The sequence below is a fragment of the Pseudochaenichthys georgianus genome, unplaced genomic scaffold (assembly GCF_902827115.2).
Source record: "Pseudochaenichthys georgianus unplaced genomic scaffold, fPseGeo1.2 scaffold_400_arrow_ctg1, whole genome shotgun sequence".
NCBI lineage: Eukaryota > Metazoa > Chordata > Actinopteri > Perciformes > Channichthyidae > Pseudochaenichthys > Pseudochaenichthys georgianus.
Genome location: NW_027262965.1, coordinates 96,839 through 123,012, shown reverse-complemented (window position 1 = coordinate 123,012; position 26,174 = coordinate 96,839). Strand labels below are relative to the sequence as shown.

The 26,174-nt window shown below is 43.7% G+C and overlaps 2 pseudogenes; one reads left to right on the top strand and one right to left on the bottom strand.

Moving 5' to 3' along the window:
* The window catches only part of LOC117442254 (zinc finger protein 729-like), a 144,808-nt pseudogene that overhangs the window by 26,365 nt on the left and 92,269 nt on the right, over nt 1–26,174 (top strand).
* The window catches only part of LOC117442253 (zinc finger protein 208-like), a 104,148-nt pseudogene that overhangs the window by 71,145 nt on the left and 6,829 nt on the right, over nt 1–26,174 (bottom strand).

Sequence of the window (26,174 nt, the reverse complement as noted above, 5' to 3'; positions counted from 1 at the left end):
GTATGTTCTTCTCCAAGGGCCACAACAGAACAAGATGTTTTCTTTTCTGGAAGGAGACTTCAGGTTGTCTCGGAGTACAAGTACTTGGGAGTACATATTGACACAAACCTCAATTTCAAAACCCATATCAAAAAGGTCTGCAATAAAGTAAAGTTCAATCTGTCAAATTACAGATACATTAGAAACTTCCTATCCTCTGCAGCAGCTAAGCTATACCTTCACTCAATGGTCCTCTCCCACATCAACTACTGTCTGATCAGCTGGTCTGATGCTCACTCTGCAGCTCTAAGGCCACTGGAATCACTGTATAAACAAGCACTCAGAACGTCAATCACCATCTGGCAAAGGGACTACCGATGAAAACTAGCCTTTTGGCTATTTGAGTACTTTTACATGTTTTTAATGTGTTGATTAATGTACACTGTCCCTTGTTTTAAATAGATCAATTCAATGGACTGAATCAGCATGTGACGGAGCCCACGCACAACAAGGGGCGCACTCTGGACTTGATGATCTCAAAGGGTCTGAATATCTCTGAGGTTGTGGTGACTGATGTTGCGCTCTCTGATCATTCCTTTGAGAGCTCTATTTCTGTTCACACAAATGTTCAAAAAGAGGTAACCGCAAAGCGATATTTAACTGAAAACACTAGGGAAATGTTTACTCAGGATGTTTCTTCCGGACTTGCCCCTGCTAACATCTCAGTAAATGAGCTAGTAGATCATTTAAATGTTATAGATGCCATTGCTCCAACTAAGGTAAAGGAAGTGACTGGCAGGAGAATATCTCAATGGAGAAAGGCCATGACCGTGAGAGCAGAAAAAAGAGTGTCGAAAAGCTGAACGTAGGTGGAGAAAAACAAATCTCCAGGTTCACTTTGAAATCTATAAAGAGAGACTTGGCTTTTATCATTTGGAATTGTAAATTGCACGACAGTCTTTCTTCTCCGACATCATTGCCAAAAACTAAAACAACGCACGTGCCTTGTTTGCTACCGTCGACAGACTAACTAACCCCACAGTGTCAGTATCCCCCCATTCAGAAAATCAGACCAGCAGTCAGTGCCTCTGCATCAGGTACAGCAGATGTGTTGTCCCTGTGTCCACCTAAAATCAATACAAACACCAAGACACAGTTCCATCAGATTAATGATAAAAACATTAATGATAAAAACAAAAAAAGTAGTTTTTCAACAGTTGAGTAATTTCTTGCATTTAAATAACTGTTTGGAACGCATTTCCACTGCAGGGCCTCGCACAGCTTAGTACGGTATAGTTAGGCCTTGGTAGGCCAGGCTCACTTTATGCTGCGTTTCCAATACAGTTTAGGAACTGGGGCAGGAACTACGGTTGCAAAATTCCAGGAATTTTCAAAGATGGAAACTGTCCGCGGGAATTTATGGGAATAAACTGGGAATTTTTTTAATTGAAGGTTGGCTCTTCATAGGGAACTTAAATATAGTTGGAGAAAGTATATTTTAGCATAATCTTGCCTGCAACAAACAGATGCCATTCAAGTACACTTGAATATCCATGCCATAGCACACTGCTTACTGCATGGCTATTGAGACCACACAAAGGTTCGCAACAGGCTCACAAATGTGAGAGTGGAAAAACTGGTTGGCATTCGGGCAAACCTAAGGCTCTTTGAGCCGGACACAGAGCCATCCTCAACAAGGCTGGACAGTGACAGTGAAGAGGAAGAGTATGATGTTGATGAGGCCCAGGAAGAGCCCGTTGACTGAAAGGGCTTAGTCAAAATGCAGAGGATCGCTTGAAGGAAGATTTGCATGTTTAATGGGACTTTGTGGAGGGAGAAGGGCTCTTTTCATTTAACATTTTGAATGGGACTTTGTGGGGATCTTTGGATGGGGGTGCATTTTTGTTCCTTTTTTAAAGAGTGGGGTTGGGGGGGATGAGTAACATTTAACTCAACATTCCTGTTTTCGTTCTTCAATTAAACAAATAATTGTTCAATAAAATAATTAAAACTTGTTCTGTTCTACTTCTTTTTTTTTTTAAATGGAAAAAAACAAACTCTAATGGGACATTTGACACAGTGGCGTTTGGCAAAGCAGAAAAAGAACACTCAAAAAACCTGACAATATTAATCTGAACGAGAGAGACGAGTTATTGTTATTACAACGTGACTTTTATTATTGAACAACTCCTTTTATTGGGTCATTTTATTGGGTTAAGTACATTGTCAGAATAAGTGAGAAATGGATGTAACTTCTGTTAGACAGCTATCATACATGCTGAAGAAATATTGACTGAATGTATGCAATATGTATGGCATTCATAATTTATATCCAATTACATTAACTGTGAATGTCCTTCATTTGATTTCAAATAACAAAATATTTTATTAAAGATATTTGAGACGTTTATGACTCGCGCATGCACGATGCAAATTGGGCAGCCGTCTAGACGTCAAATGTCCTATTAGAGTTGCCGTATGGAGTTGTCAAATATGGCGGACCTTCTCGCACAGGCGCACTGCAGATAGGGCAGGGCTGCAGATCGGGTAGTGACAATGTGAACCACAACACCAACATCAGCCGTTAGCTGTTAGCCCTCAGAGCTCACAGCTCATATCTGTTCAGAAACTAGACAGAAGTTAAACAAGTACAAACCACAGACTGTCCGTGTCATGGCGAATACAGTCGCTGGTTTATTTATGTCTGTATAGGGCGTTCCGAGCTGAATAAGGGCGTCAAATGAAGGCAAGACGCCCGCCTGGCGGAAACGCTGGAATTAGGAATATATTGTGATGAAGTGCACACTGACCTGAGCTCCAGGGGTCTCCTTCTTCTCCTCCATGCTGCTCATCAGCTGTCCTGATGAAGACCACAGAGCTGCTTCATTATTAATATAATACAAATATTTAGATATAATTCATCATAAACTGTCAGGAGTGAAGAGGAGGAATTCAAAAGAGTTTATTCAATGATATGTTCTATTTCTGGATGCTTATATGTAGTGTTTTATCACACCATGTGCAGTGCCTTGTCTCATCTATGCTGCTGTGACGTAAACATGGTCCAAATGGATCCATTTGGTCAATGTGATGCTAAGCAGAGGAGAACATGATAGAAAGGTCAGATAGTTATTAACATTACATGCAAATTACTTTAACCATTACGATAACAAGTTGGTTTTCTGTGTAAATTATTATTAATATAATACAAATATTTAGATATAATTCATCATAATCTGTGTAGCAACTTACATTCTAACTTACAGCTCACAGTTTGTTCACTTTTATTTCATTAAAATGACTTTATTCACATAGAAAGTGACATTAATGGTTGTTTGAACCACGGTTATAACGCTATCCGTGTGTAACTATCACTAAGTTAACACAGAAAGCAAACATTAGCTAGGGAGACTGTTTAATGTACTCCATGTATACAGTATTTTCTGTATATTGTGTATTCTTTAGATACTCTAGTGATATGTGTCCGGTGTGTATACTTGCTGCTAATGCTTCATTTGTATTATATCTTATTGCATCTTTTAAATATGTTTAACTCGTGTAATGCCTGAAAACACTTCTGCTGTGACACATTCATTTCCCAGTTTAAGATAAATCATTATTTAAATAAAGTATATCTATTTATCTAATGAGCTAAACCGTCGCTTAGCTTAGCGTTAGCTGCTAACTGAAGATCCCCATTCATTTCAATGGGAAAAATGCTACGTTGCAGTGAATGACGATGCTAATACGCTAGTTAGCATATATTTAAAACCATATCAATGGTAAAGAGCACCAACACAACAACTCAAACCGTCTTAAAGACAACTGGTGTAATAAATAACTAACATAAAGTCAGCTGAGCATTACAAATCAACTGTTACTCCCCAGAGCCGAACTGGAATGATAACTGTAGCTGTTAGAGTTAGACGATAGACTGTTAGACGATAGCTGTTAGACTGTAGCTGTTAGCCTTTATTTAAAGATAGTTTGAGACTATTTTTGTCGCACATTTTAAAGTTTTTTTGTGAGTTTCTTTCTTCCATGGAAGCTGTTGTGTTAAATAAGATAACTTCTGATTCGTGATTAACTGTAAACTAACAGGTGTAAATACACTTAATGAAACCTCTGCATTTGTTTAATCCACTCACCTCTTCTTTTCTCCTTCTTCTTCTTCTTCTCTCGTTTTCTTCTGCTTCTGCTTCTTCTTCTTCTTCTTCTTCTTCTTCTTCCGTGTTTATTGGCGGTTGGCAAACCAACTTGTAGGTGCATTACCGCCACCAACTGGACTGGAGTGTGGACAAGAGACTATGCAGAAAACAATAAACAAAAGAAACAAAACAAAGAACCAAAACTCTAGATTATTTTAAATGTATCAATTTCTCTTAGAAATTTAATAATCTCACAATATATATTGCCTGATGTTTTCCCTAACAGCCCTGATAGTGACAAGTCATGGAATGTTGCTTTCTTCAGTGTCTAGAAAAGCACATTTCTCTGAGTACTATATTTCCGGCAAAGCAGTAAAACATGCTCAACAGTTTCTGGCTGGCTGCAGTGTATACACTTTCCGGTTGGATGCTTTCCTATTATACTTAAAGTATGGTTGAGACCTGTATGACCTATTCTCATCCCAGAAATGACATTTTCTTCCCTTCTTTTAAACCCCACCTTCCTTCCATCCCCCACATACCTTTGAATTGTATAAAGATGTCTTCCTGTATCACTAAGGTCCCAATGATCTTGACATGTTGTTTGTGCATATTTCTGAATGAACGTTTGAACCTCCGCTTTGCTGAGTGGAACTTCTATGTCTATGTTCATACTTCTGAGTGTTTGTTTGGCCAGAATATCCACCTGTTCATTACCCTCCACACCAACATGAGCAGGAACCCAGAGGAAACGAGTTGCTATGCCTTTGATTTGCATTTGATATACAATTAGAAATATTTCATTTATTATGTCCGTTCTAGATGAAGATCTGCCTGATCGTATACTCGATAATGCTGAAAAGCTGTCAGATGCAATTACACTGTTATGTATTTCTTTCTCCTCTATCCATTTCAATGACAGCACCAATGCCAACAACTCTGTGGTGTATACTGACACATGGTCTGTTACCCTTTTCTCTATATGTGTATTACTCACTGGGATATACACTGCTGCCCCTGCACGCCCTGCCTCTGGATCTTTGGAGCCATCTGTAAATATGATTGTTGAGTCTGAGTGATATCTTGCAAAGTGATTCTGGACTATGCGCCATACTGGTAGTTCTTTCTTTTCCTTTAACTCCTCTCGTATATTGAGGTCTGCACTTGGCAATGGGAACAACCAGGGTGGAATGGACCAGATTGGAGCTGTGGGGCAATACTGTATTTGATTCAAACCTATACCTGCTGCTTTAACATCGCCAATCCATCCAGCACTTGTTAAATGTGACTCATTGTGCTCCCAGCAGTCTTTAAAGACACTTTTCGCAGGATGACTATCACTGTGCCCCTGAAGGTTTACCCAGAATGCAACATTAACTTCACTCTTCTTATCCTTAAAGGCATTTCTCCCATTTCCACCTGTATTGCTGATACTGGAGATGTTTTAAAAGCTCCACTACAAATTCTCAGGGCCTGAGCTTGTAGGACATCCAGCTTTTTAAGGTTAGATTCTGCTGCTGCCATGAACGCTACACACCCATCATCGAATACAGGTCTCATGAGTGCCCAATATATATTCAGAAGTGATGACCTACTCGCTCCCCACTCCTGCCCCGCCAAACACCGAAGTACATTGTTGACCTTTTTACATTTATTTAGAACTTTTCCTATATGACTGCTCCATGTTAGCTTTCCGTCAAACCAAACACCAAGACATCTTATTGTATTAACCTGTTCAAGAGGTTGCTCATACCATTTTAACGATATAGGAGCAATGTTATGCCGTTTGGTAAAACAAATGACCTGCGTCTTAGCTACTGACAGTTTGAATCCCCATTTATTTGTCCATTTCTCCACTTCAACTATTGCAGCTTGTATTTTCTTTCCAACATGTGCTACATTGCGGCCTTTTGCCCACAAAGCCCCATCATCTGCAGACAAAGATTTCCCCACACTTGGATGAACTTGATTAAAGATGTCATGCATCATTATATTGAACAGCAACGGACTGCACACACTGCCTTGCGGAGTACCATTTCCCACAGCATAAACACTTGAATATTCTGCACCTGCTCTTACTTGTATTTTCCTGTCCAGTAAAACATTCATAACTCAATTATATGCTTTACCACCAATTCCCAATGATTTGAACTTGATTAGTAGTCCTTCCTTCCAGAGCATGTCATAAGCCTTTTCAACATCAAAGAAGACTGCAGTCACTACTTCCTTGTTGGTCTGTGCTTTCCTGATGTCTGATTCTCAGCACAATATAGAATCCATTGTGTTCCGACCCCTCTGGAACCCACTTTGATATGGGGAAAACAGAGCTCTACTTTCTAAGATATACGTTAACCTTTCTGGTTACCATTCTCTCCATGATTTTGCATACATGAGATGTCAGGGCAATAGGCCTGGAGCTAGATGGATCTGAAGGGTCTTTCCCTGGCTTCAGGATGGGCACTATTATCGCTTGTTTCCACACTGAAGGAAGTTGGCCAGAATCCAACACCCTGTTAACCAACCTCAACACAATGACTAGAGAGTTATCTGTCATGTGTTCCAGCATTTTGTAACAAACCCCATCTTTCCCAGGAGTGGTTTGGCGAGCACTAATAATTGCTCTTCTCAACTCAAACATACTAAAATGCAGGTCCAACTGATCTCCTAACGCTTCTACTCTATCCAATATTCTCGGGTTTTCCATTCGTGTATTATTTCTGCACTGCCGGGCTTCCTCTGTAAGGTTATCTGAACTATGAACTTTCCTAAATGTTTGAGCTAGAAGTTCCGCCTTTCCTACGTCTGTGACAGCCATTTTGTCCCCTCTGCTCAAAACTGGCAACTCATAATTCCTTCGAATTCCCCCATTCTCCTAATCATGCCCCGAACACCTGCAAGCTGTACTTCTCTTCCAATACTATTGCAATATTGCCTCCAAAAAGTGTGTTTCTGCGTTCTTATTGTTCTCCTCACTATAGCCTGGGCCCTTTCACCCTGATTCAAAGCTTCCTGAGAATGGAGTTGCTTGAGTTGCCTGAATGCTTTATTCCTGTCTTTAATGGATTCACTGCATTCACCATTCCACCAGGGTACACTCTTGGTGCGCCTAACTCCTGCACTCTCCGGAATTGTGTCTTTAGCTGAATGAATGATAACCTTAACCAGCTCATCATTGCATTTATTTATATCATCATCATTTTCCTCTTGAAGTGTTTTACATCTATTCGTACTTACAACTTGGAAGGCATCCCAATTAGCCTTTCCCAGTTTCCATCTATGAATTTTCTTTTCCTTTTCAAACCTTATGTTGGTCCCAACTTTAGTCATTACCGGATAATGATCGCTGCCCACTGTAGTATGCTTCACCACATTCCATGCACTTATACCTGCTAAAGCACTAGATACAAATGTCAGATCGAGTACTGTTTCTATATTCTTCGTGCAATTATATCGTGTTCCTTCTCCAGTGTTAATGCACACTAGCCCGAGGTCATCTATACATTCCTCAACTACTGCCCCATTTGCATCTGTGCTACTGCTTCCCCATAGCGAGCTATGTGAGTTAAAACCCCCACACCATATCACTTTGTCTTGCAGTGAACCCCCAGCATCCTCTAATATACTTTGATCTAATTTCCCACATTATAATAATTCACTATATCTATAGGTCCTCTATCATTCCATACCCTATAACTATTGCTTCATGATCTGTACTTACATGCATAACTTTGTAGCTTATCCCACTCTGTATGAATGTTGCAACTCCTCCCCCTCTGCCAGAGTCCCTATCTCGTCTAGCTGCAGTATATCCCTTCACAATAAAATCCAGTTGTGGTTTCAGCCATGTTTCCTGAATACAAAGAACATTAGGTTTCTCTCCCAGGTTGTCAATATATTTTTTGAACTCTTGTCCATTTGCAATTAAACTTCTAGCATTCCACTGCAGTACAATTACCACCACCAGGATGATCCAGTCCATGTCTGAGGTTGTTGGACGTCATCATTCAGGATATCTTTCACGTCTCCCCAGTGCATCCCTTTCACATCAAGGTACTTTTCAGATGATTTGACAATTATTTAGATTCTTTCATTCCGGCTTTAGTCTGCGCTGAACAGTTGATCATCTCTGCCATAAACAGTACAAACTCTCTTTTACTCACTGTCAGAGTGTCCTCCTTCAACTTAACTTCCTGCCTCGTCACTTCCCTCTGCCATCTCTCGTCCAGTCACAGTCCAGTGTTGCCACCACCCGCTCTACCGCTCTACCGTACACCGGAAGTTTACAAGCGCACGCTCAATGAACCGGAAATGGAAATACGTCATCCCGTGCAACTAGCCTCTTGTAGTGGATTAAATATTAACACATGTGAGTGTGAAGGTCCAGACTCTGAGACCCGCCCCCTGCTTCCTGTCTGTTGCTCAGCAACATGAAAATGTTCCACTCTGACACAACGTCTGCTTCCTTCTCATCATTACTCTTCTTTCCTGAGAAGTGATCAACGTTTCTGGGAGTGGACAGACTTTGGCACTAAGATGGAGTTGTAGAGATATAAAACTTGAATTGTGTGAATTTAAAGATTAAGTTCCTGTTTTAAGGTCCAAGCGAGGGGGGGTGTCTTTGTTTGTGTCACCAAATCTACTTTCAGTCTTTTTGCATCTTTTTTAACACTTGTTCTGTATTCATGTGATCGTTCTAAGTATGTTTTGATCCCCTTTCAGTCCTTTTGCTTTCTAAGTGGTTGCTTTGTGTATGTTTTAGTACTTCCTCCTCTCCTTGCAGTAACTCAGCTTCTCTCTGATGTTTCTTTAGTCATTTGATCATGGACGTGGGAAGGGGGGGGGTGCTGAGGGGGCTGCAGCACCCCCACCTGCTGGCGGAGAGTTGTAACTGCAACGCCAAAAAGTTCACTGATCAAATCAATACAAACGTTTTATTTTGAGTATGTTTGAGTTAGCATTTCAGTGTAAGCAGTCTCTAAAAAGCTTCACGATAAGAGAAAGGGATCATGCAGCGTGCTTCTTCTGTTGCTCGGCTATAGAAAAGAAGCTCGTCAGCGCAAGATCAGGGATGGGAGTTTTGTGAAAGCACGGTTTAAGAACTGGCGAAAGGCAGAGGAAACATTTAGGGAGCATGAGAAGTCCCATCAACACACAGGCCGTCAACAAACTGGCAGCATGACAACGAACACCGATGAACGCTCTGCTCTCACAAGCTGTTGCTAAAGACCAAATGACTGCATTTAGTGTGACGTTATTAAACCGGACCCTCCCTCCACGCAGATAACGCAGACTGCGTGGGGCCTCGTTTTGCGGAGGGAGCCTCATCTGAAGCGCAAACGCAGTGGAAGAGCCACAGTTTCCCGCTGCGAGGCACCCCCACCCCGCACTCTGACTGACTTCCCGCGTCCCTGCATTTGATGTTTCTTTTTGGTTGTGTTGCATCTTATTTCAACCTTTAATGTCATCGCTCTGTGTTTTCATTTCTTTTGGGGTCATGTTCCTCTCTCTGGTTGTTGTGCATCTCTTTCTAATCCTGTTGCATCTTTTTTAAGGCATTGATGATTCTTTGCTCGTTCAACAGATCTTTAAAGTGCGTGTTCATCTCATGTTGTGGTTGTTTACATGTCTTGAGGTTGTTTTCGTCATGTTGTGTATATCTGTGGGCTGGAATCATCTTTGGGATCTCTGTGTGTCTTTAGATACATTGTGTGAGATATTCCTCCGGACCCTTTTGGCATCGCGGCCTCTTTGTGATTGTTGTTCATTCATTTCAACCTGGTCTCAATAACTACCGGCCCATCTCTAACCTCCCATTCCTTATCGCTCCAATACACACCTCAATGCTTTATATTGTAGTCTATCCATTTGTAAGTGATGTTTTTGCTGCTATTGTTATTTCTACTAATGCTTGTTTGTCTGCGCCCCAGTTGCATCCAGCTACAGCTCGCAATACATTTAATACTTTCTAGCATTTTGTTTCCACTTGATTAATATGCATTTCCCATGTGTATTTGCTATCAACCCACAGTCCTAGGTATTGAACTCATTCACCTTTGTCATTGGACGATCATAGAGTGTTAGCTGTTGGCCATCAGTCTTGCGTTTGTTTGTAAATACCATGTAGCATGACTTGCTTTCTGACATTTTGAATCCAGTTATTTGACCACCTCTCCACTTTTTTAATCGCTCTTGCTTCTCCATTACGTATGGGGCACGTCTTCCCCTCATCCACATAGCCCCATCCTCTGCGTGTAGAGCCCATTGGATGCATGAGTCTGAGCATGTCAACATGTCATTAATCATGATGTTAATAATATTGGACTGACCGCACTCCCTCGGGGGATACCGTTTTCTATTTCTAAATAACTGGATATATCTGCTCCAACCTTTCCTCTAAATGTCCTGTCTGTTCAAAAGGCCCTTTCCCAATTGAACATTCTCCCTCCAATACCCATTCTCCTCCATGTGATCAGTAGCTCCTCCTCCATGTGATCAGTAGCCCCTCCTCCACACAGAGTCATACGCCTTTTCAATGTCAAAGTACACTATTGCCATTATCTCTTTCATTTTCAATGTTTTCCACACGTCATTACTCCTTCTTACTAATTCCACATCCAGAGCTGACCTATTATCCTGTCTCTTCTCCTTCACCTTTTCATTCTCTGCTAGTAACTGCTGTTTTTGCTGCCTATGGATATCACTGAGATGCTCCCCACTATGTACTGCTGCAAGTGTCCTTCCTAACATACCTGCCTTTTCTTTATCTGGCACTGCCAGCCTCTCCCCATCAACCAAAGCTGGCATTTTAATGGATTATTTTCCCCACTCATCTGCTGAAACATGGACCAGACATCACCTGATGTTACTCCCCTGCCAATGGTAGAACAACATTCTCTCCATGTTCTCTTTTGTGTGTATTTTACTGTCCTTCGAGCAGCTGCCCTTTTCCTTTGATACTCTATATAACATTATTTTGTGTCATGTTTCTTTAATTCACTAAGTGCATCGTTTCGCTCTTTAGTAGCGCTGCTGCATTCCTCATTCCACCATGGCACCACTTTCTCCCTACCCTTGGTTGTTGCTTTGGGTATACTGTTCTCTGCTGCATTTAGTATATGTTGCGTTATGTGGCTTGTAATGACCTCTATGCTTCCCTCTGATGTTAGCAGGTGTACCTACTCCTCACACCATATCCTACATTTCCCCCAATCAGCTTTAGCAAAGCACCACCTGGTTATCACACCTCCTTCCTGCATATATACATTATTATTCATTTTAGTAAGCACTGGATAATGGTCACTTCCTCCAGTGGAGTTATTCAAAACAAACCATTCACATGTATGAACCAAACAGTTTGACACTAATGTCAGATCCAGGCATGAGACTTTCCCCCTGTGAACATCTACTCTTGTGCCATGTCCATCATTAAGGCATGATAGTGTTCTTTCCTCCAGCATTTCTTCCACTATGTTTCCGTTACTGTCTGTATGGTTGCTGCCCCATAGACGGTTGTGTGCATTGAAATCACCACACCAAACGTCCTCCCTATGTTTATTTGCTGCCATTTCTTTAAATATATCAGTGGTTAGATTTGGACATGGGTTGTATACTAGTGATGACAGTTTGACACTGAAGCTTCGAGCTTCAACCCTGGACTTCCTATTTCATAGAAGCAGTGCTTCGAAGCTTGCTTCAAATCACGTGACATATGACGTCCGAACCAGCAACTGCTTCATTTCCTGAATGAATCACTTGACTGGTTTGCGGTCCAATCAGGCGATTCAATGCACTGCCTCGTCTCGATTCTGACAGGTGACAGGTTAAAACAGTTTCGAATTTGAGCGCTTCAACACTTTATGACCGCTCTAAACAATGCGCAATGTGTGGGTTGTTGTAGTTTGCGTTGTTGCTGTTGGTATTGCATTTTAATTGTAGTATCATTATAGCAAGCCAGGAAGAAAGATAGGTCGTTCTGGCTCGGGAAACACTTCGAAATGTGGAGAAGTTCTGAACAAATAGACAATTATCAGTAATATAAAAACAGTTCAAAATTTTAAGGAATAGATAGCCCAGTGGGTCGAGCCGGCGGCCCGAATGCGGCGATGTCCTCCGCGCAGCTGGTTCAAAGCCAAAGATGTACTTTTAAATCATTGCTTTTCAACTTTAATACTTTATTGACTGATAAAAGGCCCTCTCCCCCCAAACAAATGTCCAGCACTCTCTAGTCTCTTCTCAATAACCCATTACACACAATTATCAATCTTTAATTGCAAATAGAACATGATATTCAGTCTTAGTGTGTGTGCATCAAATATGTTTCAAGGCAAAGATACGATAAACCCACTGCAGCCTTGCAACTTTGCCAGGAGAGGTCGCTGTAACTGAAGCTTCGAGACATGAACCTATTTCCGACACAAATTGTTCAAGTGGTTCGATGCTTCATTCAAAGCTTCATTTTGCCATCACTAAATGGCACCGCCTCGGCCATATCCTAGATTTGGACATGGGTTGTATAAATTGATTATCCTAATGTTATCTTGTTTTCTAGGGTTGCAGATGTCCACTATAATACAGTCTATATCATCAGGAGATTGCAACTCCCTATATGCGTGTTACGTTCCCACTTGGCTAGGGTACAAACGGGAAACGACACGACCAGATTGGATTTGGTATATTTGTTACCGGTGATTTTATTGTTACTGAAACTAAGTAAAATGATGGACACACAGATTGGCCCCACAACGGGTCAATCTGTCACTATAACATAACACAAAGGGTCTCCAAAGGAGAGTTGCCCTGCTATACAAAGAAAAGAAAATCTCACTTCTAAAGTGGAAACAAACAATAAACAAAACGGGACTGTGGAAATACACACAGCTGGTGCTGGTCTACAGGTGCTAATCAACCTGGCTCTAAGCAGTATACACACACACAAAACCCTACGCTAACACAGAACCCTACTAAAGACACTGCTAATCAGTGGAGCTAATACTAAATACACACTGCTAGTCAGTCTACAGAATCCTCAGAAGTCACAGAAGGAAGGCGTTGTCACAAGGAGTGGTTTGAGGCGTCTGTCACAAAATACAGACCCTCCAGAGTGTTGTCCGTGCTCAGCCTTTATACTCCTCCCCCGGATGACGTGGCAGACCCGAGCAGGGATTGGATGACGTCTGGCCAATGACAGCAGGGGAACTGCACAGCTCATTTACATACCCAAACATACTTAATGACACAAGGTAGCCGCGGCTGTAACACCCCCCCCCCCCTTAAAACACAAACCCCACAGGGTTTTTGTGAATCATAACCCCATGACCACAGAACACGTCACTCCAGTCTGGACAGAGCATCTGCGAACACATTTTCTGAACCTTTCTTGTGGCAGATTTGCAGGTTGTAGTCCTGGACGATCAGAGCCCACCGCATGAGACGCTGATTGTGGTTGTACATGCGTGACAAAAAGACAATGGGGTTATGATCGGTAAACACTGCAACCGGCAAAGAACTAGACCCGACATAAACCTCAAAGTGCTGGAGAGCTAACAACAAAGCAAGAGTCTCCTTTTCAATGGTAGAGTAGCGTACCTGATGTTTGTTGAACTTACGGGAGAAATAGCAGACAGGATGATCAACTCCCGCCGCATCTTCCTGCAGTAAAACAGCACCGGCCCCCACTGCACTAGCATCCACCTCGAGTTTAAAGGGCTTCGCAAGATCGGGAGCAGCGAGCACAGGAGCGTGACTCAAAAGTGTCTTTATACACTCAAATGCATGCTGGCACTCAGGGGTCCAAACATAATCCACCTTGGGACTTATCAACCTAGTGAGGGGTTGGGCTACAGTGGAGAAGTTGCGGCAGAAACTGCGGTAGTAGCCTGCCATGCCGAGGAAACGGCGGAGATCACTCCTGGTGCCGGGCACCGCACATTCAGCCACCGCAGTAACCTTAGCCTCCACTGGTCTGACTTGGCCTTGCGCAACCTGCTTTCCTAAATATGTGACAGTAGCTTTACCAAATTCACATTTGGCCAGATTCAAAGTAAGAGACGCCTGTGCGAGCCGGGTGAATACCTGCCCCAGGATCTCCTTGTGCATCTCCCAGGTGGGCGTGTACACAATGAGATCATCCAAATATGCGTTACAATTGCTTATTCCGGAGAGGACAGTATTCACCAATCTTTGAAATGTAGCGGGAGCGTTACACATCCCAAACGCCATGACTGTATATTGCAGAAAACAGTCAGGCGTAGCGAAAGCGGAAATTTGTGAGGCACGGTCCGTTAAAGGTACCTGCCAGTAACCTTTAAGTAGGTCCAATTTACTGACAAATTTAGCGGAACCTAAATTGTCGATGCAATCCTCCATTCTAGGCAATGGGTAGCAATCTGTCACCGTAACAGCGTTCACCTTACGGTAGTCCGTAATAAAGCGCGGGGAACCATCAGATTTCGCCTCTACCAGACACGGCGAACACCATGGACTAGAGCTCTGTGTCGCCAGGCCATTTGCTAGAAGATAGTCAGCCTCCTGTTTCATAAGTGCGCGTTTGGTCGGGTTGGCACGGTATGGATGCTGTTTAATCGGCCTCGCGCCCTTTACATCGATGTCATGCGTTATCACATTAGTTTGTGTCGGGACATCATGGAAAAGGCTCGGGAATCGATCCACCAACTGGGTTATGTCATGCTGCTGGGCCTCCTGCAGATGACCTAACACAGTGGGCAATGTTTTTACCATCTCCGAGTTGCACAACCGAGCACCCGGCTGGTGATGTGAGCGCATTACCAAACCGTCGTCAGACGGGCCGGAACTATCTACCACTATTAACGCCGAAACAGCTACTCTTTGATTCTCCGAGCCGGCAGGCTGGCTATCAGTGGCGGCGCGGGAATGGTAGCGTTTCAACATATTAATATGACAGACGCGCGTTTTGCGCCGTCTCTCCGGAGTACGAATAACATAATCCGTGTCACTAAGACAATCGTGGATTTCATATGGACCGAGGAATTTGGCTGAGAGCGCAGAACCGGGGATAGGTAATAGTGCAAGGACCTTGTCACCTATTTCAAAGTGCCTAGGGACAGCGGCACGCTTCATGACAGCTTGTGAAGCGGAGAGCGACTCTCTAGCGAGTGAATTTGCTCGGTGCAAACGCTCACGGAACTGACTAACGTAATCTAATACGTTTTTATCAGGAGGACTATCAGCCGAAAGAAACTCATCGTGTAGGATTTTAAGTGGGCCGCGGGGCGTATGGCCGAAGACGAGCTCCGCGGGACTGAATCCTAACGACTCCTGAACAGCTTCACGGCCTGCGAACAAAACGAAAGGAATTCCCTCATCCCAATTTTTTTCTGTCTCCATACAGTACTTTCGCAGCATGCTTTTTAAGGTCTGATGCCACCGTTCTAATGCCCCCTGCGACTCGGGATGATACGCACTAGATATCACATGTTTAACCTGCAGTGTTTGGAGGACCTGTTTGAACAATTTAGATTTAAAATTTGTCCCTTAGTCACTCTGGATTACTCGCGGAATTCCAAATGTAGAAAAGAACTTCGTCAAGGCCTTAACTACAGATGTTGAAGTAATGCTACGCAGCGGAATCGCTTCCGGAAAACGAGTCGACGTACACATTATCGTGAGTAAATACTGTTGACCTGTTTTCGTACGTGGTAAAGGACCAACACAGTCTATCAACACCCGGTCAAAGGGCTCACCTATAGCAGGTATGGGATGTAACGGAGCCTGCGGAATTTTTTGATTAGGCTTACCGACAACCTGGCACACATGACAGCAGCGGCAGAAGCTAGAGACATCCTTCTTCAAACCTGGCCAAAAGAAATGCTTCAGGATTATTTGGTAGGTTTTTGTCACGCCCAAGTGTCCCGACCATTGACTTTCATGCGCTACAGATAGCACATGTTGACGGTATGGCACCGGCACGACTACTTGATGCACTACACCCCAGTCAGATTCAGCAGTAGCAGTGAGGGACCATTGGCGCACTAGTATCTCCTTATCCAACACATAAGCCACCTTCTCACCCCTTGCCTTGTCGTTACTCACCACCTGCTCGAAACACCTCGCAAGCGTCGGATCCGCCCTCTGCGCGGCGAGTAACCGCTCTCGGGTTACCGGGAGTGTGGAACCGTCAACGGCTGGGCTGGCAGGTTGCGCTGACGCAGCGGTCATAGCAGGGAGAACGGAATTCGCCACTACTGGCTTTTCCTCCGGCATTTTCTCATCTGTAAACAGGGTCCCAAACATAGTATCATTTAACGACACCTCCGAGTCAATCTTACGCACCTGCGCGCGGGTGACAGCACAAATGGGGAAAATGTGAGCATTTGTGGCCTCAGACAACACAGTCTGAGGAGAATCCAATATTTCAAGTGCAGGAGTTACCTTACCTCCTGCGATGTCATTTCCCATTAAAAGGACTATACACCGTATAGGTAATGCTGGGCACACAGCAACAGGGAAAAATCCAGTAATTAATTTTGACTGTATGTGTACATTGTGCACGGGACGGGGCACGTAACCCATTTCAATGCCACATAATAGTGATCCATACCCACACGCTGACTTGTCTGAGAATGGCAGAGCCGAGGCAACAATCACTGACTGTGAGCCTCCAGTGTCTCGTAGAATGCGGACGGGTCTCTGATCGTCTGACTCACCTGTTAGTGATATCAATCCCTCGAACACAAAAGGCTTAAAACAGGGATCTATTTCTTCCTCAGTGTCAGGTGTGGAAGTACTGAGTGAGCTGGTATTGATTAAGCCGATGCCTTTCGGCCTAGTCATGTTTGGTGGCTGCTCCTTCCGCTTCAGAAGCATACAATTACCAATTAGATGCCCAGGCTGATGACAATAGTGACATTCTCTCTCCTCTCTATTCCTCGTGAATACTCTCGCTGGCTGACCAACAGGTGCACCCGGCATGCGGCGAGAGTTCTCAGCAATAGCCGGAGAAAACACCGTTTTATGCATTAGCACATATTCGTCCGCCAGTACAGCCGCTGCGGAGAGAGATTGCACTTTCTGATCATTTATATGCCCCACAATACGGTCAGGCAATCCTCTCTTGAATTCCTCCATCAGGATTAATTCTTTAAAGGCAGAATACTCTGCAGCGTTACATGAATCAATCCATTTATGGAGCAACATCCCCTTCTCCCTGGCATACTCGACCCCGCCGACTGCTCTCCTGCCGGGGGTCCTGCCAATCCCGTGTCCTGGTCCTCTTCCGTGGGGGATCCTGCCGAGGCCTGTCCCACCAGCTCCGACACCGGGTCCTGCCCGGCCTCCGGCACTGTCCCGTCAGCGCCTTCCTGCGGAGCTGTCTGGTCTTCGCCCTCGAGCCCGGCCCCCTGAGTGCAGCGGTCCTCGCCCTCGGGCCCGGCCCCCTGACTCTTCCTGCCGCTGCCTTCGCCCCTCCATGGTCCCCACCTTGGACTCTGTCTTGCCCCCGGGCCGTCCGCCCGAGTCCCCCTTTTTGGACTCCACCTTACCCCCGGGCCGTCCGCCCGAGACCCCTTCCTGGTCCTCTGCCTTGCCCCCGGGCCGTCCGCCCGAGACCCCTTCTCTAGTCCCTCCTCAGGTCACTTTCCTAGTCCCCTCTCGAGTTCCCTCCTCTAGTCCCTCCTCTAGTCCCTCCTCGAGTCCCCTCTCGAGTTTCGTTCTCTAGTTCCTCCTCTAGTCCCCTCTGTAGTCCCTTCTCTAGCTCCTCATAGGACGGCCAAACCAAGAACTCTTCCAAAGTGAAGGATGCCATTTTCGGGTGTACCTCCCACACGTTTTACCAAGTTTTTAGCCACAACACAACCACCTATAACCCCAGGAATTGATTTTAAGGATCCCGGACGAGCCCCCACGTGTTACGTTCCCACTTGGCTAGGGTACAAACGGGAAACAACACGACCAGATTGGATTTGGTATATTTGTTACCGGTGATTTTATTGTTACTGAAACTAAGTAAAATGATGGACACACAGATTGGCCCCACAACGGGTCAATCTGTCACTATAACATAACACAAAGGGTCTCCAAAAGAGAGTTGCCCTGCTATACAAAGAAAAGAAAATCTCACTTCTAAAGTGGAAACAAACAATAAACAAAACGGGACTGTGGAAATACACACAGCTGGTGCGGGTCTACAGGTGCTAATCACCTGGCTCTACGCAATGTCCACTCACAGGAATGCTGGTCTACAGGTGCTAATCAACCTGGCTCTAAGCAGTATACACACACAGGAATGCTGGTCTACAGGTGCTAATCAACCTTGCTCTAAGCAGTATACACACACACAAAACCCTACGCTAACACAGAACCCTACTAAAGACACTGCTAATCAGTGGAGCTAATACTAAATACACACTGCTAGTCAGTCTACAGAATCCTCAGAAGTCACAGAAGGAAGGCGTTGTCACAAGGAGTGGTTTGAGGCGTCTGTCACAAAATACAGACCCTCCAGAGTGTTGTCCGTGCTCAGCCTTTATACTCCTCCCCCGGATGACGTGGCAGACGCGAGCAGGGGTTGGATGACGTCTGGCCAATGACAGCAGGGGAACTGCACAGCTCATTTACATACCCAACCATACTTAATGACACAAGGTAGCCGCGGCTGTAACAATGCCACACCATCTTTGAGAAATGACTGCAGGATCTCAGGTCTGCAAAGTGGACAGGTAGGCGAGAAAGGCTTTTTTGAGTCTCAGAGACCAAGGTCCTGTACACTTCGCATACATTGACTGCACGACTTCAGGTCTGCGATGTGGACAGTACACCTCAAATACATCACTACACAACCTGGGGTATTTGAAGATAAGGGAAAGACATGTTTATAATATTCTGCAAAACACAACAAATATGCAGGGTGACGAGTCTGTTTCTAAGGCCATTTTATTTTTGGTAGTCTGATCATTTCAACAAGAGAATAGAGTCAAACTGAAAACATCGTAAATATGTTCCAGATACATGAAGCATGTGAACAGTGAAACTCGCTCATGGACTTTAAGGTGAATACTTTAAGAAAAGGTTTTCCCACACTCTTTGTAGGAGACATGGGCTATGGGTGTTATTGGTGTCTCAGTTTACCTTATTTATATGAATAGTGCAATATTATTTTAGAACACTTGGTGGCAGGGTTTATAAAAGGGGTCATAGGTCACAGGAGAGGAAGAGGACACAGGAGGAAGAGCATACCGATTCTACCAGACGGCCAGCCAGCCCCAGCAGATGCTCATACTACAACTATTGACACCGAGTACTTAAACCTTGGTATGTAAAGCAATAAAACATCATTCTAAAACTGCAGCAAAAGACCGGAACTTCATATGTTTGTGTCTGCATCAGGATCACTCTAAAACCTCCTATGAAGTAATGGCAAAAAGATATAGGACACTGGAACATTTAAACTGCCATTACATTAAGTGGAATCGTACTCTATGAGTTAAACTGGACAATATAAGAAACATATCGCATTGGATTAAGGATCGTTTTCACCGGACAAACAATTGGATTACTTCACAACCGACACCGTCATCCCGGATCAGCTGGACAACATGCCACAATCAGCTGGAGATTGTCACCACCTGTGCTCATCAAGAGGCGAAAGGAGAGGCCGAGAGCCAAGGCTGGGAAAGCGGCCGGGTATGAGCAGCATTCAAACTGGATCGTATATTGGAATCATAAGCTGCATCGGACAATGGCTTGGATTTAATGCTGCAATAATGTCAGCTGTTTGAAACAGCTGTCGGCCAGCCAAAAAACGAAACTTAAAGGAACAGTGAATATTATCCCTGTCATTTCTGACGTTACGTCAACAAATGGCGCTGTTGGGATGGGATCTGTAATGGAAAAAAGGATTACCCAACACAAGGCTAATAGATGGGAATTGTTTATTGTAAACTAAAAAACAAAAATACAAAATATGCTTAAATGCGGCTCCGACACTCTTAAAACCACTATGGTTTTTCTCCTGAGTGAACACGAAGATGTCTTTTGAGAGCACTTGGTTGAGTGAACGTTTTCCCACACTCTTCACACCAGTACGGTTTTTCTCCTGTATGAATACGTTGATGGGATTTGAGAGTACCTGATCTAGTGAAAGTTGTCCCACAGTCTTCACAGCTGTAAGGTTTTTCTCCAGTGTGAATACGTTGATGTGTTTTGAGATCACCTGATCTAGTGAAAGTTGTCCCACACTCTTCACAGCTGTAAGGTTTTTCTCCTGTATGAATACGTTGATGTGCTTTGAGAGCACCTGATTGAGTGAAAGTTGTCGCACACTCTTCACACCAGTACGGTTTTTCTCCAGTGTGAATACGGTGATGTGATTCTAGAGCACTTGATTGAGTGAAAGTTGTCCCACACTCTTCACAGCTGTAAGGTTTTTCTCCAGTGTGAATACGTTGATGTATTTTGAGAGCACTTGATTGAGTGAACGTTTTCCCACACTCTTCACACCAGTACGGTTTTTCTCCTGTATGAATACGTTGATGGGATTTGAGAGTACCTGATCTAGTGAAAGTTCTCCCACACTCTTCACAGCTGTAAGGTTTTTCTCCAGTGTGAATACGTTGATGTGATTTGAGATCACTTGATTTAGTGAAAGTTGTCCCACACTCTTCACAGCTGTAAGGTTTTTCTCCTGTATGACTACTTGATGTGATTTGAGATCACTTGATGTAGTGAAAGTTGTCCCACACTCTTCACAGCTGTAAGGTTTTTCTCCCGTGTGAATACGTTGATGTGATTTGAGATGACCTGATGTAGTGAAAGTTGTCCCACACTCTTCACAGCTGTACGGTTTTTCTCCTGTGTGAATACGCAGGTGGCGCTTTAAATTTCCAGATATTGTAAAGGATTTGTCACATTGCTGACAGCTGTGACGTCTCTCTCTTCCTTTCGGTTTCTAGAACAGACAGACAGAGAAAGAGAGAAAGTCAATCTAAAAAGCATAAATACACACGTTAACACAATAAAAACTCACTTAAAGTGGACCTATCATGCTATATTTGAACAATATATTGTAGGGCCATACCCATATTAAGTATATAAATATAGTATCTTTTTCAAAATACCAAAAAGATCCTGCATTTTAGACACGCCTCATTTCGCTCTATTTGCTCTTTCCAGCGCTGTTTTTGCAGGGGGCTGATTCTGTGAGCAGCAGCTGACCACGCCCCCCTGCAGCTGACCACGCCCCCTTCAGGAGAGAGGAGCATGCTCTGAGATCAGCTGCTGGGCTGCAGCGGGGAGAAAAAGAGATCTCCGTCCACCGTGTTTTATTCTTATAGAAGTAAGAAGAGAAGTAACGGGGCAGAAACCCTCCTTTTTACGCAGCGGTCCATACATAGACATCAAACGGCGACACATATTCAGTGTGCAGTTCCTTTGGCATTAGGGCAGGGATATCTAGATACTTTCCAAGGTTTGACATAATGAATTGTGCTACTTTTAAAGCAAGGAGCGATGTTTTCAAATCTGTAATCAAAAAGCTCCTCAAAAAGACGCTATCGAAGCAGTTCCTGCCGTTGCCTACGTTAGTTCAAACGGTAACAACGGACTATTTTTCTTAGCGGATGCATGTCAATTTAAATCAATACATACAACTATAGAAAAAGAGCCACAGCGGAGAATAAACAGAAGGGCAACTATGGCAACCATGCAAGGGAAGTCTGCTGGGCTGCAGCGGGGAGAAAAAGAGATCTCCGTCCACCGTGTTTTATTCTTATAGAAGTAAGAAGAGAAGTAACGGGGCAGAAACCCTCCTTTTTACGCAGCGGTCCATACATAGACATCAAACGGCGACACATATTCAGTGTGCAGTTCCTTTGGCATTAGGGCAGGGATATCTAGATACTTTCCAAGGTTTGACATAATGAATTGTGCTACTTTTAAAGCAAGGAGCGATGTTTTCAAATCTGTAATCAAAAAGCTCCTCAAAAAACGCTATCGAAGCAGTTCCTGCCGTTCCTACGTTAGTTCAAACGGTAACAACGGACTATTTTTCTTAGCGGATGCATGTCAATTTAAATCAATACATACAACTATAGAACAAGAGCCACAGCGGAGAATAAACAGAAGGGCAACTATGGCAACCATGCAAGGGAAGTCTTCTTCGCTGCTTTTGTTGCAGACTACAGCGCCACTTACAGGCCTGGCATATGTTCTACAGCGTCTCCAGCGCTTTCGAGCGGCAATGGCCGGCCGTGGCCCAGCCTCTCATTCCCCTGATAGGTGGAGAAGTTACCAATAGCCGTAGCACCACTTTACTGACGTCAGTAAAGTGTTCAAATCTGTATCAGTCTGTATCAGATCCGTTGCAGCCCCTTTTTTAGAGATTTGGGTAAGGAGGAAAATAGAGACACACATACACACACACACACACACACACACACACACACACACACACACACACACACACACACACACACACACACACACACACACACACACGCCTGCCCAATTATTCCCCCTATTACCTGTTTTATGATGTCAGAGCCCCACTCTCCATTGTTGTTAATGTTGAAAATAAAACTCTAGTTTCATAACCACTGTCTTTTAACTGATTTAAACTGGGGTTATTCATCAGGATTTCGTAGGACTTGACTTGCTTGACTCTCACCCCAGTAACTTGAGACTTGCACATGTATGACTTACTCCCACCTCTGGTATACAGGAGACAGAGGGAGACGGCATCCTGTCACTGCGAGTCTCAGTATGCTCCGTTCCTCTTGTGTTTTGTTTTTTTGTCTAATTATTGTCTAAACTGTGTCGTGTCTGTATGAAACATAATTTTGAGAGACCATGCTTTTGATCCTGTGGATTACATTTGCCTTCTGCAGACCATGTCTGGCCATTCAACTTTCCAAGACACACCTGAGTAGGGCTGTGCAATTAATCGTATTTTAATCGCGATTACGATTATGGCTTGCGACGATTATGAAAACAGCATAATTGACAAAATACGATTATTTTGCTGGGTGCGCCTTCGCCCCTCCCTAAAAGCCCACTCGGCCACGTGGGAGTGACATGTGTTGTGAGTGTTCAGCGCGAGCGGAGATGTCAGAACAAGAGCAGCAACTCGTTAAAAAGAAGGGTAAAACTATGTCCACTATTTACAAGTACTTTGCCATTACATTTCACATCGCTAAAGATATGTGCCTAGTTAGCACTGTTAGCAACCAGGGCTTTAAGCAACTTGTCAACACGTTGGACAAGCGTTACGCGATGCCGTCTCGGTATTATTTCAGCAGGTCTGCGCTGCCTGCACTATATGAAAAATGCCGTCGGGAAGTTGAGAGAGATGTGGCTTCAGCTGACTACTTTGCCACCACAACAGACCTATGGTCTAGCCGAGGGGTGCCCAACCAGTCAATCGCGAGATGTGTCTAAAAATAGAACAACAATATTCTGTTTTATCGTTAATGTCCAAAACATAATCTTAGAATAATGCACTTGAACGCATCAAAGCTTTGTGATTGGCCGGCGTCACCCCATGTGTCGGGGCGTGGCTGAGGGTCTTCAGTATAGGTGGCTTGTTACCTGCCTGCGCTCATCTCTGAAACCAGACCATGTAAACAGGCTGATGTTTCTTGCAAAAAATCTTTAAGAGATGACATGAGCAGCCCTACCAGCATTTGCCATGGTGGCCTAAACATTTTTATTTGGTCTTAAATTGTAGTTCAACATTTATTTCCTGTTACTTCTGGACCATGAGGGTTGGCCAGCCTTCAACGTTTAACTGAGTGGAATATGTTGAATATGTTTTACCAAAATGTTGGCTATATGTTAAGGAGTTTTCAGTAGGTTGTGACAGTGCACTGCATCATATTTGATTTAATTTATTTTGGTCTCATTTATTTTTATTTATCATATTAATATATGTTTAGTATGGTTTTGGAAGTGCGCTCCAACATATTTGTTGATCTTGTTTATTGGTAAAATATTATTTGTTTTAAAGTTCAATAAATGGTCAATGAATAATCGTCCAAATAATCGTGATATCAATTATTGACCCAAATAATCGTGATTATGATTTTTGCCATAATCGCACAGCCCTACACCTGAGTGACAGCACAAACAGGTATGGCGAGGAGCCCCGGCCTCTGCGCTGCTACAGCCGCGAGGCTATGCTAGAGCTACAATGCGATCGGCCTCCTACGAATACACCAAGTCATCTGTGCTCTTCATTATTGGATGAAATCCCTCGGGAGCCGCTTAGAAACACCAGGAAAAAGAGACGAGGAAGGAGGGGAGGCGTTCAGAATACGGCGGAGATTCAGCCGGCCACCACTTCCATCCATCATTCTCACAAACCTGCGCTCATTGAGCAACAACGTGGACACACTAAGGACATACACAAGGTACTGTCATGAATTTCTCGAGGCCTCTTTATTGTGTTTCACGGAAAGTTGGCTCCAATCTACGATGCCTGAATCTCTCTTTGAAGTACCCGGACTCGCCCTTGTTCGAGCAGACAGGGATGTGAACTCGGGGAAAACCAGAGGGGCGGTATTTGTGTGTATATTAATGATCTGTGGTGCGGACCATACTCAGTAAAATTTAAAACCTGCAATCCCAACGTAGAAATTCTCGGCATGACGTCAAGACCCTTTTATCTGCCTAGAGAATTTGGTTGTATTTTACCGTTTGTTGTTTACGTGCCTCCCAGCGGCAGAGGACACTGTGTTCACGAGCTGCAACTCAGCCACCCCGATGCACCGGCAATAGTGCTCGGGACATGAAGCAATGTCGCCTGGAGACTGTGTTACCTGGGTTCCAGCAGTATGTTAGGGATCACAGCAGGAAAGACAATATCCTGGACAAATGCTTTGTTAATGATGAAGGAGCCTATGTGTCTAAATACAGACCACCAATACTGAACTCTGATCATAATGTTGTGAATAGGATACCAGTGTATAAGACCAAACTGAAGGGAAGTCAACTAGAAAAGAAAGTAATAAGGACTTGGACAAATGAAAGTAGGGAACAGTTGAAAGCCTGTTTTGATTGGACAGATTGGGTCATTTTTCAGGAAGGTTCACCTAGATGAAATAACTACTGTTACCAAAGACTATATTAACTTCTGTGTTCCCACTAAAGAAATACAAATATATCCAAGTAATACATCATAAGTGACTAAGGACATTACAATAAGTTAAAAAAACCAGGAAAATAGCTTTCAAAAACAAAGACTATGGAGCACTTGAACAGACAGAGAGAGAACTGAAAGTCTAATTGAGGGAATCAAAACACACAGAAAGCTTTTGGGAAATGCTTTTAAAAGGCAAAGACCCCAAAAAAGTGTGGGACACCATGAGAACCGTGACAGGAATGACCTCTTCAGCTAAACCTATTGTGACGGACAAGACATACTTGATCCATACCATTTGCCTATAAGCAAGGGGGTGGTACTGTTGCTGCTCTGGTTCACATCATCACTAAACATTTAGATAAACCCCACACCTATGCAAGAGCCCTCTTCCTAGACTTCTCAGCAGCAACACAATACAAGCAGACATCTTGGTGTCAAGAATGGCCAAAATGGAAGTAAATCCATACCTAATTTAGTGGTATGCCGCTTTCCTCACCAGTAGAGAGCAACTTGACCAAACCCCGTCATCTGCCATCACAACCAATGTAGGGGCCCCAGGGCTGCGGGAGTTCAGCTGTGCTCTTAGCTTCTTTTGATGACTTTACTGAACTGCTGTCTATAGTGTGTTTTGACTTTGACCGTCTAGTCATTGTTGGTGATTTTAACATCCATGTTGACAACCCCCAGGACAGAGGGGCTAAAGAACTGTTTTGTGTTCTTGATAACTATGGTGGGGACCCTCTCATGACATCCAACTATAGGCCCATCAGTATCTTACCCATAGTATCCAAGGTATTTGAATTGATTGCCAAACAAATCATCAATCATCTCAACAACAGCTCCTTTCCACTGCATCCAATGCAATTTGGATACAGGGCTAATCACTCAACAGAAACAGCGACATGCTTCTTCGTGGAGAAAGTTAAGGCATCAATGGA